The 19,194-nt window shown below is 43.1% G+C and overlaps 1 protein-coding gene across 7 annotated transcripts in view; it reads right to left on the bottom strand.

Annotated features, from left to right (window-relative positions):
* Positions 1–16,353, bottom strand: part of SCN10A (sodium voltage-gated channel alpha subunit 10) — a 110,425-nt gene extending 94,072 nt beyond the window's left edge. For 3 of the 7 annotated variants that reach the window (XM_070238933.1, XM_070238940.1, XM_070238936.1), the window contains exons 1-2: positions 16,213–16,353; positions 16,001–16,082 (exon numbers count right to left, since the gene is read on the bottom strand). The gene's annotated coding sequence lies outside the window, so the exon portion shown is untranslated. Of the gene's footprint in view, positions 1–16,000; positions 16,114–16,212 lie in introns of those variants that run through there. The other 4 variants (XM_070238937.1, XM_070238938.1, XM_070238935.1 and 1 more) reach the window with 4 other exon arrangements.
* Positions 16,354–19,194: the final 2,841 nt, after the last annotated feature.

Genomic DNA, 19,194 nt, shown 5'->3' with positions numbered 1-19,194 from the left:
GAATCAAATTTGAGTCCCAGGACTCAGTTACAGAGGAACAACACAAGGACTCCCTGTGACTGGAATGCAATGTTTAGAACTGAGCATAGGACTAAACCAGAATTATAGGTGCTGTAACTGGAGCTTGAAGTCAAAGCTGGCTCAGCCACAAGGCTGACTTGACGCCAAGTGCCCATGATAATTCTGCTGGGCCACCATAAATCCCTTTGGCCAAGGACATGTTTGTTCTCAGAGCTGGGGTGGGGGGTGGGGGGTGGGGGTGAGACTATGCTCACAGGTGGGAATTTGTAGTGATGTAGTGTAGGTACAAGGGCCCAGTCCTTCTCCCAAGACTTTCAAACCAGGAGAGAGCTCTGGCATTTGGTCCCTTGATCAAAGTGGTCTCTCTCTTTCCATCTATTGCCCGGTGATTTTACGTGGCCCCCTGAGATAAACATTCGGGTGCAAGTAGTTTATTTGAGAGCTAATTTCAGGAAACTCAGAGAAGATGAAAAAGTAAGATAGAAAGAAGAAAGCCAATAGTATTTTTATGATCAGATTACTCTTGTGGGCAACCAGGGCTCAGAATTGTTTCACTGAAGGATAAGGATACTGAGGTTTTATCTAGCAGTCCTGCCCCTCAGCAGTTGAGAGTGACTCCAAGAATGCTAACTCTATAGAATTTACAGCAGTAACCAGAGAGAGATGCAGGAAGCCAACATATAAGGAAAGTGTCTGCAGGTAAACTCTGGGCCCCTGGGGGATATGGGCAAGATGCAGATAGCGACTGCTGCTACACTCCTGGTCTGTTGTGCAGCTGCTTACAGACCTAACTGGGAATCCTTATTTCTGGGTCCATTTGAACGGAGTGAGGAAGGCGTGTCCCTTGTGAAGCAATCATCTTGGACCTATGTGTTGCAGGATTAGCCTGGGCCTAGGATTCACTTCTTGGATTGATGGCTGGGGAGGAGCTGATACAAGAAACTTCTATTCTCCCTCATCTCCAAGCTCAGCCTTGGCTTTTAAATAGTTCTCTTGAGTATTTTGCAGTTATATTCCCTCCAGCCCAGTAGCTGTCCCTGCTAAGCAAGGCTCCCTGTTTGGTGGACATGGAGCTCTCTCAAGATGAGCCAACAGGCCTATTTGGTTCCCTCTGCCCTCTTAATGTCAAGTATGAGAGGACCCTTCTCTATTGCTCCTCTAAAGAGCCCATGTCATCCAGAGCCTGCAGGACTTTCTGCGGGAAGGTTAAGCTCCAGGAATACTAACCTCCATGATGGACAGAGGAGATTAGCGACAGGGCCAGTACTTTCTTCTCTGTAGTGAGGTCTCTCTCTGCCTCCAGCTCCCATGAGCCAGCCCCAGCCCTGCAGAAACTTCTCTCACCACAGCCCCCATCATTCTTACTGTATGATCAGTCATAGGGGTCTGGGCTCAAAGCCTTCAGAGAGGACTTCTCTAACCCTGCATTTCTACATTCCACAGAACTTTAGTGCACTGTAAACAGGTGGTCTGTGGAAAAAAACAATGCTAGCAGAATTTCTCCCATTAAAATGCATCTGTTAAAAAGTATGGAAGATGGTAATATGTTTTATTGTTCTTTTTATCATGTAATGAAATGCTTTTAAGAAGTGACAGCCATTCCTGGATGTGACAGGAAGATAGGGAAGGCCCAGCTCCTTGAGCACATGGCTGCACTTGCTAACTGAGAATGTGCTGCCTGCTTGATCCTCTACAGCTTGGCAGTATATTTGTAATTTTTTGGTTGTTAATAAAATAAATTATTTAGTTTTTCTAATTGGGTGCTTTTTCTTCTAACTTTTTTTTTTTAAGAAAAGATTGTATGAATAAGATTTTGAACATTTCTTCAGCTGTTTGATTCGTGAACCCATTTTCGCTGTTTATTTGGATCTGAGTGCACCTGCATCTCCTAAAGCCCTTTGAAGACTTAATAGTGCAGGACGACGATTTTAAAATTGTTCTCTGGTCCCATAAGTTTGCAAAATCCTGACCTAACACATGGTCTCTAATGCTGCCACACTGGGTCTCTGGGATCCTGGTCCACCATGGTCCATGCAAAACCTGGAAGGCACTCCAATGACTCTCTAGGATTTCTGTTGGATGAAATGTTCTCAGGAAGCCTGCCACCTCTAGGGCTATTTTGGAAGTAAACAGGATGGCTGGCCGTCACAGATGGGAAGAGCAGTATCTATGTAGCATTTTCCCTATTTACTGTAGGGAAGCTGGATCTGAAGCTCCTACAATAGGCATCCATCCTCTTAGTTCTCTGCAACAACCACTGGCTCTGTGAATAATGTAGTTTTCCCACCTGTTCTAGTTCTACAGTGATCTTCAAATGCCAGACCACAGCCTGGTGCTGGACCAGCTGCATCACTGTCACAGGGAAAACAAGTTAAGATACAGATTCCTGGACCCCACCTGCAAAGATTCTCATTCAATAGGTCTGAGGAGGCTTAGGAAGGTGGATTTTCCAAACTTATAGCTGAAGCTGTTGAAGGCATTCTGCCTTCGAGAGGCACTGAAAGCCTCTGCAAATGTGGATGTGAGATGGAGAACAGGTCAGAGTTACAGGATCAGAGGAGGATCTGATGACCTACTCCCACAACTCTGGAACTTGGATGAAAGTCCTGGATTCTGGAGGCAGGTCAGAAGCCAGAATTGGGAGTGTTAAGGAAGAAGTGACCTGGCACCAAGTGGTGGGGTGTTCTTGGTGAGTTACCTTCCCAAGAAACTCTGACTCCTCAGAGGTTTTTGTGGGGCTGTCCTTGGGACCACCTTCCTCCTTTTGTCAGAATTAGGGCAACTGCTGGCTGGAAACTTTAAAGAGCTTACACTCAGAGGATGGGAACAAAGAGTGGGATTTGGTCATTTCTGAGGATTAAGCTTCCGATGGCATTTATCCTGTGTCTGAGGTTTCTAGGTTACAAGAGGAGCTACTGGGACTCCTGGGTTTCCTCTTGATGGGCCACAGAGGCATCTTATGCACCCTCTATGAGCTCTAACAAGTGAGCAGTTTCTAAGAAGAAACACAGTCAACTAAAGGTAATTGAATGGATGTTTCAATTTGGTGTTTCACATTTGTCACTTCACTGATAATGGAAATAGCTTTGATTGGTCTTTGGTCAAGACCTATGATCCAGGGAGGCCGGCTGACTCAGGGCTGCTAAATGAAGGTGGATACGTATAAGGGTGTAAATGATGGTCTCCCTGAGATTACAATGGCAGGGCAGGACAGAGGGTCCCTTCTCCTAGCTTCTGTTGTTCTTAGTAGGAAAAATGTTTCTTTGATTGTGCAGCAAAAGTGAATTGATCACAAAGAAGACTGAGCCTCATGAGAAGAACTACTTAAATCCTCAATCCACAGCAACATCAACAGTGGGCATAATGCATGATTATCTCTTTTAATCCCCACAGAAATCCTGTGGAGTAGGTACAAGTATTTTCTTACATATAAGAGAACTAAGAATCAGTGAGGGTCTGTGCTCACTATAGATTACAGAGGTGTTAATGGACTAAACAAACTGTCTCTGAGTCTTTTGATTCCAGATCCACTGCTCTTCCATTGCTGGCGTAGGTCTGGCTGGCTAGAGTAGTTCTGGAATCCCACTGACTGGGGCATCACTGGAGGGTTCTGGGGCTTGAGAGATACGTGAGCTGGTCTGAATGCATTCAGATTTGGTGAGGTTTCCAGGGGCCTCAGAGAATAGCTTCTTTGTCTTGTATAGCTCACTGAGGTTCTTAAGAAGCCAATAGAGGACTTTCCTCACTAATGTAGCATTTGGCTCTGTATGGCAGATCCGATGTGGGCAAATAGGTAATTCTAGTTTTTCCAGAGCCTGATTAGTAGGTAAAAATATCAGCCCTCACCCCATTTAGGATAGCACTTTCTCATGCTTCTCATGGTTGCTCTCATCTACTATATACAACCAGTATTATCATTTTCATTCATGTGACTCCTAAATCTGGACTTTTCTTCTGAGCTCCAGACCAGCTAATCTGATGCCTTTGGACATATCCCATTGAGAGCTCCATAGACATCTCAAAATTATTGTCTCCCATATTCTCTTCATCTGTTCTCCACCCCAACTTCTCCTCCTCCTATGGTCCTTATCTCAATAAATTGCATGGCCATTTTTCAAAGGTGGAAACTTAAGGTCCTCCTTTATGCCTCTTTCTCCCTCAAATCTTCCTCCTTTATTCCAGATATTGTTTTAGACTCTGGGGATACAGCAGTAAATAAGCTATAGATCCACAACCTTTGGGAGCTTAAATGTAGCTCTGAGTCTCAGCCAACTTTTCTAGCCAGCTTCCCAGACAGATACTTTCCAGAGAAGAAAAACACTGAAGTTATGATGACAACGTGGGTAGTCTGGAGTAACATTTGAAAGATAAATCTAAATTTATATCTCCAGCCTGGGCCTTTCACCTACATTCTAAATTGTTATATTCAACTGTCCTCTCGTCACCCCTAACGTGGATGTCTGATAGATGTTATAAAGCCTAACTATTGATTTCTTTACCCCAAATGTGCTGTTTCCTTAGTCATCCTTGTTTCAATAAATCGAAACTTCATCCTTCCAGTGGCTCAGACCCCAAGTCTTGAAACTTTGGAATTATCCATTACTTCTCTATATCAAATCTCAGGTGCAGTCCCTCAGAAAATTCTAATGACCCTGCTTCTGAAGCATAGCTGTCTGCTTCTCATCACAGCCACTGCTGCCACCATAATCTAAACCACTACCACCCACCTCCACTGCTACTGCCATAGTCCAATTCATTGTTATCTCTTGTCTGGCCTCCTATTATGACTTCTCAACATGTCTCACTGCTAGCATTCTCTCAAATCCTTGCAGGCTATACTTTTTATGGCAATCAGAGTGATTCTTTAAAAACATTCTCTGAAGTTCATCTCTGAGCTCACCTCATATCATTCTCTCTATTAACCACTGGAACCCCTTCCCACAGACCAGCTTGCTATTTCTTGGACACTCCAAGCACACTCTTTCCTCAAAGTTTTTGACACGCTCTTTGCTCTGCTTGGTATTCACTTCCCATTTATAAACCACAGCACACATTTAAATGTCACTATGTTGGGGAAGCCTCCTGTGACCATCCTTTCCCAAACAACAGCCTCTGGCCACTCTCTATCCCTCATCCCTCTTCATTTTTCCTCATAGCACTTTTAACCAACTATTAACTATTAACATTTTATTTGTTTATTATCTAGCTCTTTCAGCTAGGGTTTTAGCTCCCTGAAGGTATAGATTGTGTCTGTTTGGTTAACTGTTGAACTCTCAACACTGAGAACAGTGCTTGGCACATACTAGGTGATCAACAAATATTTGTGGAATAAAGCAATGAATAAATTCAAGGGATCTTGAATGGGTGTGTATCAGATAATTACAGAACAATGCTAGAGCTTTTCATCTGCCACCAGGATTGAATTTGGGAAATACAAGGAAGAGAAAGCACAAGTACCTGAACTGTGAGACCAGGATAGGTAGAAACTGACCACTTTCCCTGTTGCTAGGAAAAAAAGGGTTTTCTGTTCAATAACAACTTAAGGCTTAGGGGTCCTAAAATCCATCCTGATTTGGATGAAATTGGTTCTCCAAGGTGAGAGGAGAACAATGAAGGCTGGAATCTGGAGGGATATGGGGGCAAAGAGGCATTGAACATTACAGAGATGCTGCAGTGAAAGAGAAAGAAGAACAAGGATAAATCATTGTCATAGAAACAGCAGAAAGAAAAGTTTTAAGAACTGCTGAGCCTAGTTCTAGTAGTTGGAATGGTTTTAGTCAGGAAGATTCAGGGGGAGTGTGAATAAGTATGATGGAGTGGAGAGGATGTGACTAGGTTGCTCAAGTTGCCAAAAGAGGGTGGTTGTTGGGATATGGGTGTAACTGCAAACATGACTAAACTAATTATAAGAGGAACCCAAAGAACAGGACCACGATAACTAGCTGCTGCCATAACTTTGCTGCCTGGTGGAACACCACGCATGTTGTCAGGATGTCACTAGGACTGAGAGTGTGGTTGGATCTTTCATGGTACGAGATTGAGAGTGTGACTGAGCTGGTGCTGAGAAACAGTGACCAAGTCATTGACAAATCTGAGTGAAACTGTGCTGTGGATGGTGCTGAGAGTGTGGTTAAGCTCTCTAGTCCATGGAATGAGCAGCCAAGCTAGCTTTAGCACTGGGAATATTGCTGGACTCTCCATGTTAATGGGAGCATGAAATTAAATGTCTCTTTTTTGGGTGGGTGTGGCCAGACTAGTCAAGGCTTAGAGAAGTCTCTGAGATGTCAGAATTTTAGATAGTCAGTTATGCTGACATGTGTCTAGCTGAGCTGTCCATTGCCCTGAAAATTTTCATTGCTAGGCATTTGATTGGAGCAACAAGGCACCGGACACGTGAGTAAGCTGTCCAGGAAAAAGGTAGTATTTGAAGTATCTATGCCACTTGGAAAGTGTAATAAACTGTGATGATAACAGTGAGACTATGTTATCCACAATTCTGCCCAGTAGTCAGAGATGGAGCTTCAGCTACTTATGGCACCAGAAAAATATCACTGAGCCATTTTTAAAGTTGAATAGTCCCGAGTTGCCCCTGGTGCTAAAAAAATGGGGCTATGGGAATTCTTGCTGAACGTAATTTACCTCTGAATGATCCAGAGATAATAGCTAGCTAATATGTTGTCCAGGAATGGGGCACAGCAAAAGTATTTACATTATGGAGGAAAGTGCACGTACTGTGCGTGGTTCTGAAAGAGTAAGGCAGTACCTAGTATGACCTTGAGCTGTCCGTGGTGCTGAATAAGAGCTGTGGGTATGGGTGAGAGCTGAATGGGACTGGTTTTCTGTGAGGCTTGGTGAGTAGCTGATCCGTTTGTAGTGCTGAATGAGTGTGTCAGGCTGAAGTGCTGAGAATAAACGAGTTTCTCTGGGGGCTAAAGTGGAAGAAAGGAGTAATTCAAGGAAGAAAGAAATCTGGGAGTTTGGGGAAGAAAGTATCTAAAGGAGGTTTAATCAAAATATCTCTGTCCACAAGAATGGAGACTCAAATGAAGCTGAAGAGGAGGAAAATATCCCTTTCTCAAGGGTCTTTGCCTCCCTACCATCTCCCTCAACCACTGAAAATGGATCATAATAAGGGGAAAAAAAATCTTCACTAAGGAAGAAAACAAGCTTCTCATACCATGATCTGGGAGTGTCGTGGACCCAGAAACTCAGGTTGGTGGATTGAATCAGTTTAGAGACTTTGATTATAGTTATTCACAAACCCCAGAGAGGTAGTGTGGTTTTTTCAACATAGCACTGGGCTTAGAGACAGGAAACCTGAGTTCTGACACTAACCAAGTCTTTTGAATTCTCTGATCCTCATTTCTATGATTTGTAAGCTGGAGATGATGACATCTGCCCGGCTAATCTGACGCTGTTTTTGGGAGAATTGAATAATGTATGTGAAAGCGTTTTTTAAGCCAAGTACCATATAAATGCACAATATAGACTTTAATATTTCCCATTACACGTACAATTTAATAGCCAATAGCCACTTAGTCTATTTCAATTCCACACTACCAGCTCTCAGTATATAAGCTAAATAAACACGTCAGATCATTTACAATTAAACACAATATAAAGAATTCATAATGTTTCCACTTTACTTCTCATCCTGCATCTTTAGTGTGTGAATACTTTTGAATAGGGTTCAGCTGCCCAAAATAAAAGTGTTTGTTTAATAAGGTAATATAAGTCACAATGGACTCAAGAATTTGAAGGGGTTTCATGCTGTGGATAAGAGTTTTTATTTAATATGTATAGAATCTTCTTCCTTTCTTCTATTCCTAATACTCTCTCCCAACAGAATTCTTATCCTATTCAACAGGACCCTATCAGAATTTATCACTAATTGATTTAGAATCCTTGGGGGAGGGGACCTGGCAAGCACTGTGAGTTCTAATAATCTTTAAAACTGTGGCTTAACATGCCCAGGTATATTTATGTAAGGCAAAGATTTTGTAAGGATAAAGTGCAAGCTTGATTCAATAAGAGTGTTAAAATCCATATAGATGATTCTTTGCCATTTGTAAAGTCCTAGTGGACAGCAGAATTTGGGCATCAATTTCATGACTGATTAAGGCTTTTTAGGAATGCTGTGGTTCCCTAGCATCGGATTTAACTAGATGACATAATATCACAGAGGCCATGCATGACAAATGCATCCTTTAATACATGTCATTACTCCTTCACACACTTTAATATGTCTCTCCCAGCCCCCTTCACTAAAGCTTTTAATAAGTTGTAAATGACCTTCAGGGTGCCAAATCCAGACAAAGTTTTAGATCTCGACTTACTTGACTTTTCAGCAGGATTCAACACAGTTGACCACTCTATTTTTCTTGAAATCCTCTCTTTTTGTCTATTCCATCTGTGATTTCATCTTTTCTTTCTGGCCATTAAATATTTGAGCTTTCTGGAGTTCTATCCTAGCCCTCTTCTATATCCCCTCTCATGGAAATCTAATCTTCTCCCACGGTTTTAACTTCCACTCAAACCTGTCTTCTGTGCCAGACCTGACTACCTTCTTGTTCTTTTTGGATATCAACTCCATCTAAATTGACTTCTTTCTTGTTCCCTATGTTGTTAAATGGTACCATCAAGCACCTAGTTGCTCACATCAGAAACCCACAGACTCTCTCTCTCTCGCTTTCCACATACGCTCCAACCACCAAGCCACAGCCATTTCTTATCTGGCCTCTCTGCTTGCTTACTAACTGGACTCTGTATACTCTGTTTTGCCTGCATACATAGTAACCAACATAATCTTTTAAAAAGGCAAATATGATCATATCATGCCTCTGGTTATACCTTTCAAAGGCTTTCCAAGGCCTTCAGCCAATGTCTCAATTCATTCACATGGCACATAAGACCTGGCATGATCTGATCCCTGCCCACCACCTCCTTCTACATCACTCTTTCTGCTGTTTTCCTCCTAGTGCTTACTCTGGCCTTTTTTCAGCTACCCAAATCCACCAAGTTCCTTTCTGCTTTGGTAGCTTCACACATGCACTTTTTTCTCTCAAAAATGCTTTTTCTATCCCTTTCCATTGACTGGCCTCTACTTTTCCTTCAATTTAGTTTAAATATCACTTCTCCAGGGCAGCCTTTCTGACCCTCTGGACTAGACTAGTTTTCTTTGTTACTCACTTGCACAGGCAGCCTGTACTTTCACGGTGGCCATTTATTTCAGTAGTTATCTATTCAGGGTCAGCTCTTATGCTAGAGAGTAAGCTCCCTGATGTGAAAGACAACGTCCATCTTTTCCTTTGCTGTATCCTTAGCACCCAAGACAATGTGACACATGCAAGTGCTTGATAAATATTTGCTGAGTAAAGGAAGAAATGAATGAAGGATGGCAGATTTCTCAGAGACTGACCATTTTAGAGGAGCTCCATGAATGTGACCCATGATTGTTCCATCCAGAATTTCTGTGGTCAGTTTCCCTAATTTGACCTTAGAGTGAAAAAGAGGATTCCCACTCCCCAATGACTGGTCTTCTCTGGTGTGGAAAGGGGAACCTGGAGCTGGACATGGAGGTAAGAAAACTGAAGTAGGGGAGAAGACGACTGAAGGAGAATTCAGTGGCATTTGCTAAGATAGAGTCATTGTGATGCAAAGGAAAGAACCATGATTCGGGAGTGAGGAGACCAGTTCAGCCCTGGACCTCCTGCCGACTTGCTTTCTCATGTTGAGTATGTTTTTTGTCTCTGAGAAGCAGTTACCACACAGGAAGATGAGGAAGTGCTCTGAGGTGACCTTTGTGAGCTCTGGTGCCTCATGAATCTGGAAGTAATGCTATGGGTTTGACTCATTCTATTCTGATCTTGTGAGGAAACTAAGGTTTAGTCTAATTAAGGACTAGGTAAGTTCCATGAAGACAGGTCGACTTTGCAATAACAGGACTGGGTTTGATCATGTACCTGGCAGAAGTATTTTTCCCTAACATGATTCATCTGTTAAGTTGCCTTCTGTATGCAACTCCTGGCGGAACAAGAGGATTCTCCTTCATATTTATTTTGGTGCTTGACTCTCTAGGGAACAAGAAGCAACAGATCTGTGTTCTCCTGGCTACATCAAATGTGAACATGGCCTTGTGCCTTTAAGGTTCTGGGGCTTCTTTCTCGAAACTGCCATAGCCCAGAGGTGCCCAGCTGAGTTGCTGGAGGTTGCAGGGTGAGTCAGGAATACTTAGCAAATATTGAGAAATTCTTTGATTCTCAGTAATTTCTTAAGGCCTACTGTGCATTTAGCACTATTAGGTGTTGTGGAAGATGGTGTGGTGTAGCGGAAAGAGCAATGGGCTGGAAGTTGGGAGACTGGAGTCCCAGCCACAGGGATGTAACAAATCATGTTTAGTTTTTAGGTATCTTCTCCCTCTGGATTTCAGTTTTCTCATCTGTACAAGGAGGAGATTGGTCTAAGTGTATACTGAGTCCTTTCCATCTTGACAAAAAGCCATGTTTCTTGTTTGGGAGGTCTTTGAATCTTCTCAGGGAGAAAAGAAACCCTTACAACCAGGAAATAATTAGAAAAATAAATAAGGACTAAATTATGTGGTTCTGACCTTAGAGTTTTAAGCAATAAAGACAAATGCCTCAAGGTATTGAAGAAGGGAGGGACCAACATAGACCAACATAGAGAGAAGCTGGCAAAGACTTCCTGGAGGAAGCTGTTTACAGAGTGTTTTTATGACTGTATGTGTCACAATATGAGTGCCACATCCTCTAGCTAGGAGAGGCGCTGGGACCCTAAAGAATAGGCAAATGCACACCCAGGTTGCAGGTTCCCACTGGGACACTTTCTGCCTGTGTCTGGCCTTGGTTGAACACTTCCTAAAAGCAAAGACACCTCTATGGGGCCCCTTTCCATGAGGTAATTCTATGATTGTTAATCTTCTTAAGCATTAATTATTTGAGAGCCAAATATGTTTCTCATGAACAATAATCTCTCTTTTTCTTGGCCAAGTTTCTAAAGAAAAAATATGCAAATTCTGACAGGTAGAAATGGGTTTTGGACAAGGTTCTAAGGCAAGAGCACTGTGAATATTATGTAAATGCCAACCAATATAATGCAGCCCATCGGTTTATTCTAAGGAAGCAAAGGTACTCAGAAAATCCAGTGCCACTGCATGCTCCCGACATTGAAGGAGTCGGTCTTTTGTCCACAAATCACATTCTGATTTGGTCCTCAAATTCTGCTTCTAAATGGCAAATTCTGACAAAAATAGTGCATCTCCTTTTAGGCCGCTGCTTAAATGTCACTTCCTTAGAGAGGCCTTCCTTAATCTTGCCTTTCTAAATTAGGTCCCTTCAAGATGATCTCCCAAAGAATCCTGTTCTTTCCTGACTCTTATCACAGTTGATAATTATATCTATTTGTTTTTGTTTAATAACTGTCTGCCCCACTAGACCGTAGGTCCTGTGAGGGCAGAAACAAAATTTATTGCATCCGCAGCTCTGTGCCCCCAGTGTCTGGCACAGTGTACAGCAGGAAGTATTGTCCTTAAGTAAAAACGGGGTCTTAGTGAAAAAGTTAAATTAAAAAAACTCAGCAGCACATGTTTAATGTTTCAGATCTTTCAAAATGCATTGTGGGATTGCAAGTGATATTTGAGTCCTCTAAATTTTTTTTACACATTTTTACACTTATAACATCTCTCCCCTGGTACAACAAAATATTTTCTGTTGGTTAAGAAATTAGTGTATAGAGAAGCAACATAGTATAATGGTTAAGTTCTTGCATTCTGGAGCCAGACCACCTGGGTTTAAATCCCTACCCTACAAATTACTAGCTGTGGGACATTGGGAAGTTTAGTTTAGTTCCTTGTCCTCAGTTTTCTCATCTATAAAACAGGCATAATAATAGTGCTATGAGGTAGTCATGAGAATTAAATGAGTGCTTAGAACAAGGCTTATATATAGTTCTTGGAACAATGATTAGAACATAACAAGCATTATATTAACTTTGCTGTTAATATTACTATTCCACAAAGGAATATAATTATTAAGTAGTTGACCCGGAAGAGCTACATCTGATTTCACACCAAACCACATAGTCTCCTTGAAGTGCGACGATCTCCACTTAACAGATGAAGAATCTGAGACGCAGGTGGGTAACGGATCTCGCCCAAGGACTCCAGCTAGAAAGAGGCAGAGCTGGGCCGACACTCAGATATTCTAGTGATTTCCGTACTCCAGCACTGATACTGTCAGTTCCCTGAGGATTGCCTTTCTCCTGGCCCATACTGATTTCCCATAGAGCGGGGATTGGAACAGATGGAGCAGGAGATACAGTGCAGTGTCTGGATGGGCAGTGAACCAGTGGGCCAACCAGGACCTTCTGAACTGACTCTGTTATTAACCCATTTCCACAGATAAGGCACTAAAGCCTTGAGGCTGGCTTAGCCAAGTTCACAACCTACTGGAAATCTAAGTCATTATTCTTATCTCTTCTGGCCAGAAGGCAAAGAATAAAAATATTAACATTGATTATTCTTGGGAGTGATATTACTGGTGATTTCTTTAAAAGAGGGGGATCTTATACATACACAAAGTAAAAAAAAGTGCACTAATCTTAAGTTTAAAGTGTGATGCTTTTTTTTTTAACGCATGCAAACACTTGTGTAGCCACCACCAAGACCAAGATACAGACTATTTCCTGTACTCCAGAAAACTCCCCTATGTCCTTTGCCAGTGGCTACCCTGCTCCCACCTGCAGATGACCACTATTCTGACTTTTGTCATCAGAGTTAGCACTTTCTAGGTATCTCTGATCCTTTGCCTATGTCACCGCACCTGGTACACAGTAACCTCCCCTCTCTTCTCCATCTTAGATAAGCCCATCCATTATTCAAGGCCTTCCTCAACTTCCTTCTCCCTGAAGCATCCGTGATTTGTCCTGCTGGTCAGTTTTGTGAGCACCTCACAATAATAATAATAATAATAATAATAACAACAATAATAATACCACCATGGCTCACTCCACCTCCTTTCCCCTAGGACTGTGTCTAATGCAAGGTCAAGCTCACATCTGCTGATGCCTTCATCCTGGGCTTTGAGTGCCTCAGCTCCTCTCTACAGAGTGTGAACAAAACATCTCCAGTAGGATCCCCCTCCTGTCACCTCTGAGTCAGTCAGCGCCACACAGTGCGGGGGGAACACCTCACATTGTTGACAGAAGACCTGAGTTCCTGCTTCTTGTGCCAGTAACCAGCTATGTGACCTTGAATAAGTCACTGAAACTGAAACTCTAGGTCTCAGAGTTTCTTTATCTATAAAAAGAGGGCATCAGACTAAATAATCATATGGATAGTAGCTAACAGGCTGGGCTAAGCCTTCTGTACATCCCCCTGTTTAAAGCTGGCAATTGTCTTGTGAAATAGGTATTATTATGGACATTTTGCAGTTGAGGAAACAAGAAGATGGAGGGAGAGTTGCCTAATGTGCTGATAAATGGCAAAGCTGGGATGCTGACCAAAGTCCGGCTCAGTCCACAGACCTGAGCCCTCAACCTCTATACTCTACACCTGGCCCTGGTCACTGGGACCTCTTCCTGCTCTTCTGAACCAGTTCATAAAGCACGGCTCAGTCTCTCTTTGGAGAGCTGGAGAAAACGCACGACAATGAACAGCAAGGTAAGAAGAGCCACCGTGGAATCTAATGAGCAAGATGGACCCCAGTGACGTCCTCCCCAAGGACAAGCGCTCTAAGCCTCCCAGAAGGGACGCCAGCAGGCAAGGGAGAGAACACATTTGCTTGAAGGGGGAGGAAGAGGGAAGGGACATATCTGAATCTTTTTCCCATGTGATCCAGGACACCAAGCCATGATGTTTACTCAGGAAGCACTTACTGAACTGCTGCTAATGTGTATAAAGTTTTGATGAGGGTATAAAAATCAAGGCCAAGACCCTGCCACTCATAAATTCACACTCTGCTGGGGAGAGACACAAATAGGAGCACCACTCTAATAGGAGATGTGTGCCATACAAATAAACGTGAATGAAGAGGCGAGGCAGAAGCAGAGAAAGGGAGAGAGGGTAGTATGCCTTATGGGAGCGTGGGGTCTGTCCAGGACTTTGAAGGACAGGTAAGAGCGGGGCAGGAAGTGACTATGCAGAAAGCGCGAGTCCAGTGGATGAAGACTGTGTGAGAAAGGGCACAGCAGTCCTAGAGGGGGAAAGGATAGTGTTCCTTCCATGGGCTCAGGAGGCAAGGACTCCAAGCTCACGTTACTGGTTAGTACGTGGCACCCTAAGACCAGTCTGCTCTGAGATGGGGGGAGCTATGGGGAGCATGGGGCTGCTGCTCACAAAACAGCTGAGTTCTCAGGAGTCTTCCTGACTTGACTGGGCTCTGAGACAAGGGAATGTATGCGCAGAGTCAGTGATCACTGGTTTTTCTCCTCCTAGAATCACGTTTCCCTGGCAATATTTATTTGTAAAAGGCTCCTTTATCCACCATTTACCATTACAGACCATTCTCAGATTCCTTTTCCATTTCCTTCTGAGGATGATTTTCTCAAAACCATCCTCGCAGATATATGCTCTACATATGCCTAGGGCCAAGAAAAAAATGCTGATATTTCACTTTAAATGCTTGTTCATTATTATTATTATTACCACCATTATCTGACTGCTAAGTGAGTAGACAGGGAACCAGTAAATTACTTTTTAAGACCACTCTAAAATCTTCCTAACATTTCAAACCAACTTTATGCCATTTCAAAACAAATTCTTTCATCTGACTAAAAGCAATCCATTTCCCTGTGTCATTTCCACCTTCCTCCCACACCACGTGGCTAGAAAGCCCAACCTTTAAGCTTCCGTTACTCAAAATACATACATGTGGTTGATTTTATCTGCTTCATTTTGCAAGTCCTGTAAAGCTGACGCAAGCTACATTTTAAAATCACAGCACATGTCTCTCTTTTCTGGCACCAATCCAATCAGGTAATCGTAAAGAGCAAATCATGATCAAGAATCAAATTTTCACTAAGTGCACTTGAGTTATGGGGGGAAAACTGCCAGAGACAGAACCACAGAAATTTCTGAATGAGTCATTCTTCTGGATTGCAGATTTGGGGCTAAAAACAAAGCTTAGGTGGCTTTGATCCTCCCTGTTGTCATCTTTCTGAACATGAATAAATGTTCCCCTGCGGCTTGAAAACACGCTTGGTCACCTAGGTTTGTCTTCTTTCACCACAATCTTAAGTGTTCCTTGACCTGGCTGTCCATCAGAATTTTCTAGAGAGCACTGAAAAAATATAGATTCCTGGCTGTCACTCCTAGACGTTCAGATTCAGTAGGTCTAGAGTGGAGTCCAGGAGTCTGTGTTTCTAAAAATTTCTCCTGTTTATTCTGATGTGTGACCGAGAGTAGAAACCACTGCTGTCAACTCTACCCACATTCCTACAACAAAAGTTCTCATTGCCTCGAGTTTGAGGCAAAACTTATCTCTGAAGGAGTGTCCCACCTTTTACCCAAAGACCATGGATTCTCTGCTTTCTATGTCTATTCTTATTTAGTTTTAACATTTTCATCAATACTCCTAGGATAGTTGGCCTCTGTGTTCCTAGCTTTGGTACAATTTCTGAACTCATGCCTGCTAATAAAACAACTCTTTCTATCAGTGTGACTCTCTGAAGAGTGTAAGCTTGACATTGATGTGGCATGTAGAAATCGATAGTTTTGGGATTTAGCTATAATTTTTTCCCCTTATCCTTCAGAGGAAGGGAAGCAGCGAGAGTCTTCTATACAAATAGATTAATAGTAACTATTTTTCTAAGTACTGTAGGTGTTTTGGGAAGGTCTTTCAAATAGCCTACAAAATGTGCTTCATTTTTGGCTCATGGATAAAACCTGTAATTCTTCCCATATAACCCCAAGCATCCGTTTTTACACCACTAGCCATAGACTGGCCCCCAAGTCCCACAGCCAAACCTTTGCCGCTCGACCTTGCTTGTCTTCTCCTAAGAGATCCTCTCTTCCATCCCAGGTCGTCTCCACTGGAAACCACGAGCTCCTGGAACATACGCTCAGCTTAACATTCAAGCCTGAAGAAGAAACTCCATCAGATGTCTGTTCTGCCAGGAGTCTAGTGAGCCGCTCTGGTAGGGGAGGCAAGGCCAAGACCCCCAGTTTTGCAAACTTACACTTGTTTGTCCTCCTCAGTGGAGGTGGTCCAGCCTGTCGGATGGGAGACTCGCTATTGTTCAAGGAGCTGCGAGGACTCCTGCTGTCTTGGGGGCCATTCCCATTCCCATCGTGAGTTCCACCCTGGCGCTGGTGCGGCAGACAGTGCGCTCCTTGGATGGAAGCAGGGCGGGGGGAGAAGCTTATGTGTGATTAGATGGTAAAGTAACAAATGTGATTTTAAATGATCTCATGGGATTTATTGAAACCTGAGGAAGCAAAGAAGCTGCACTTAGATAACAACGCCCTCAGCGTCCACACCGGCCTCCCAGCCTGGAGCGAGGCTGCCTTGGATAGCGGACAGGCAGCTTCCTCCCCTGATCCACGAGAGCAGAGCTGTGCCCATTCCCGTGGTGCCTGCCTTGTCTCTAGAGCCTGGTTCCAGAACACCCACATTTATTAAAATGTTTTTGTTCCCCTTCCCCAACTAAAACTTAAAAATTTTACTTTTTGCATTTTTGAAAAATTTAATTGAAATATGTATATGAATAATTTTCAGATTCTTCATGCATACTCAGTAATAGGCCAGGTCTCGTGAAACAGCAGTTTGAAATGAAGTTATAAAAAAGTCTGAAATTTCAGGTTTGGTGAAAGAAAAGATCAGGAGAAGATAAGCTGTCCACATGGCCACGGGACCAAGAGGGAGAGGGAAGTGAAGCTGAGAGGTCACAGCCCATCCCGACTCCCCTGTGGCTACCTGGGTTACTCTGGGCTGGCGTGGGAGCTGTCCTTCAAGGCCAGTTTACACTGCAGGAAACTGGCTGGATGCTTTATTGTATTACGACTCTATTTATTCAAAACCTCCCAAGTCAAACAAAAAGCAACTTCTTAGATCAGGATTCGGTTCTTATGAAGTGATGGCCTCTCCCTGCAGGGACCACAACTTTCAAAGGGATAAGCCAAGAAGGGCCCACACTCCTGCTCCAAGGTATAGTTTGGTAGAAAGGGTGGAGGCTCGGGATTTGGGCTCAGGACAGGTCCATGGCGCATGGGGAGGGAAGATGGTGCTTTTTCCACCTGCAGCAACCTCTTTAAGATGTTTCTCCTTGTGATCCATCCAGGCAATAGCATCTGAACTACCTCAAAAGATGATGCTTCCGAAATATTTATGGATTTATGGGTAGAATGACATGATGTCTGGGATTTGCTGCAAAATAATCTAAGTGGGGGGCGAGGGGGCCTGAAAAATGAAACAAGATTGGCCATGAGTAGATGATTATGGAATTGGAATAATAGGTAAGGATTTATTATACTATTCTCTCCAGTTTGGTATTGCCTGAATTTCTATAACAAAAGTTTTTAAAACATGGTGCTCGTGCAAAGGCATTAACATAAGGCTGTTACATGAAAAGTGGATCATGATACTATGTGGCTCTGAACTCTATGAAAAAATACTCTAGCTATCTGCAGAGAGTATTGTCTGGAAGGGAAGATACCAAAAGTTTATGTGTTTATATGTGTATAGTGGAATTATGAGTAATTTAATTTTTTCTTTGTTTTTTTATCACTTTGTGCATTAAATGTTTTATATAATAACAAACATGGTAATTTGAGACAATATTTAAGGAGTATGGTTAGGGCTGCATCTCCCAGGATCTCAGGTTTGCAAGTCCTGGTCTGGCGAGTAAGAGAGAGGGGCTGCCGGGGAGAAGGGACTCCTTTCACTTCAGGGGGTGTTCCCAGAGCGCCCGTGGAGTGTACATTAAGCCCTGGCACTGCCGCTTGAAAGAATCTTCACAGCTAGAAAAGGGCTGCTCTCTGCTTTTAGAAATCACCCTTTCCGCTTGCTTTCTCCCCTCCTTGCAGCTTAGAACCTGGACTTTAGAGTTCTCAGAGGTGGCATCATTAGGGGAAACAGCTCTGGGGTTGATGTCACGGAGGGTGGGCTCTGTTGTAGGTAAGTTTTGGGTCCTTGGACATCACCTAATTTCTCTGTGCCTCAGTTTCCCCACTGTCACTCTATCACTCTCCAATACACTCTCCACACAGCAGCTAGAGTGTTCTTTATAACAGACATCTGTTCACAAAGCACCTGTGCTGAAAACCCCTAAATGTCTGCCCATCACTATTACAATGAAGTCCCAGGTCCCAGAAATAGCTAACGAGCTCTCCCTGACGGCTCAGCTTCATGGTGGCAGTGTTCCAGCCCACTCCCATTTCCACGGCCTGTGACACCGGGTTCCTTTTGGACACTTGAACACACCGCACTCTCTTCCAGTTTGAAGCCCTTGCAGACATCATTCTTTCCTGTTTTCTTATATTTGATTTCCTTCCCGCACTTCACTTACCGACCTCTAGTCATCCTTCACTCTTCAGACTAAACATCACTCCCTTGAGCATACATCCCCTGACCCTCCAAACCAGGGCAGGTCCTCACGTTGTACTCTCATATGAATTTGTTTTTTCATTTATTCAGCACATATTTATTGAGGGCCATGTTCCCACATTCTAGTGGGGGAGAGAGATACTGAACAAATAATTCTGAACATGGCCACAATAATGGGTCTTGTGATGGCGTATCCCATAATAATGCAAATTAAGACAGACAGCAATCGGCGATTGGCTCTCATCCTTGGCAGCTGGCTCACCCTGGTCACTTCACGAGCCTCATGATAATGCAACACACATTCTACACGACTGAACGTTTTGGGCCTCACTTAAGGAGTAAGGGCTTTACTGTGTGACCATCTGCAATAGGAAAAACAAAGGGAGTGAAGTGCTTGTATCACTGAGGATCTAAAGCCCTTCTTCAAGCCTACCTTCCCTACTATTTACTTATTTAGCTAGTGTTTAGTAAGAACCTACTACGTATCTATGCTGAGCGTTGAAGTTACAGAAATGAAGAGAGGTTCTGCTCTTATGGAGCTTACATTCTAGAGGGGGAGGTAGAAAATAAGTAATTAAAAAATTATAGAATGCATATGTGACATTGTGATTTATAA

Source organism: Equus caballus, chromosome 16 (assembly GCF_041296265.1).
Source record: "Equus caballus isolate H_3958 breed thoroughbred chromosome 16, TB-T2T, whole genome shotgun sequence".
Classification (NCBI taxonomy): Eukaryota; Metazoa; Chordata; class Mammalia; order Perissodactyla; family Equidae; genus Equus; species Equus caballus.
This window is presented reverse-complemented; position numbering and strand designations above follow the sequence as displayed.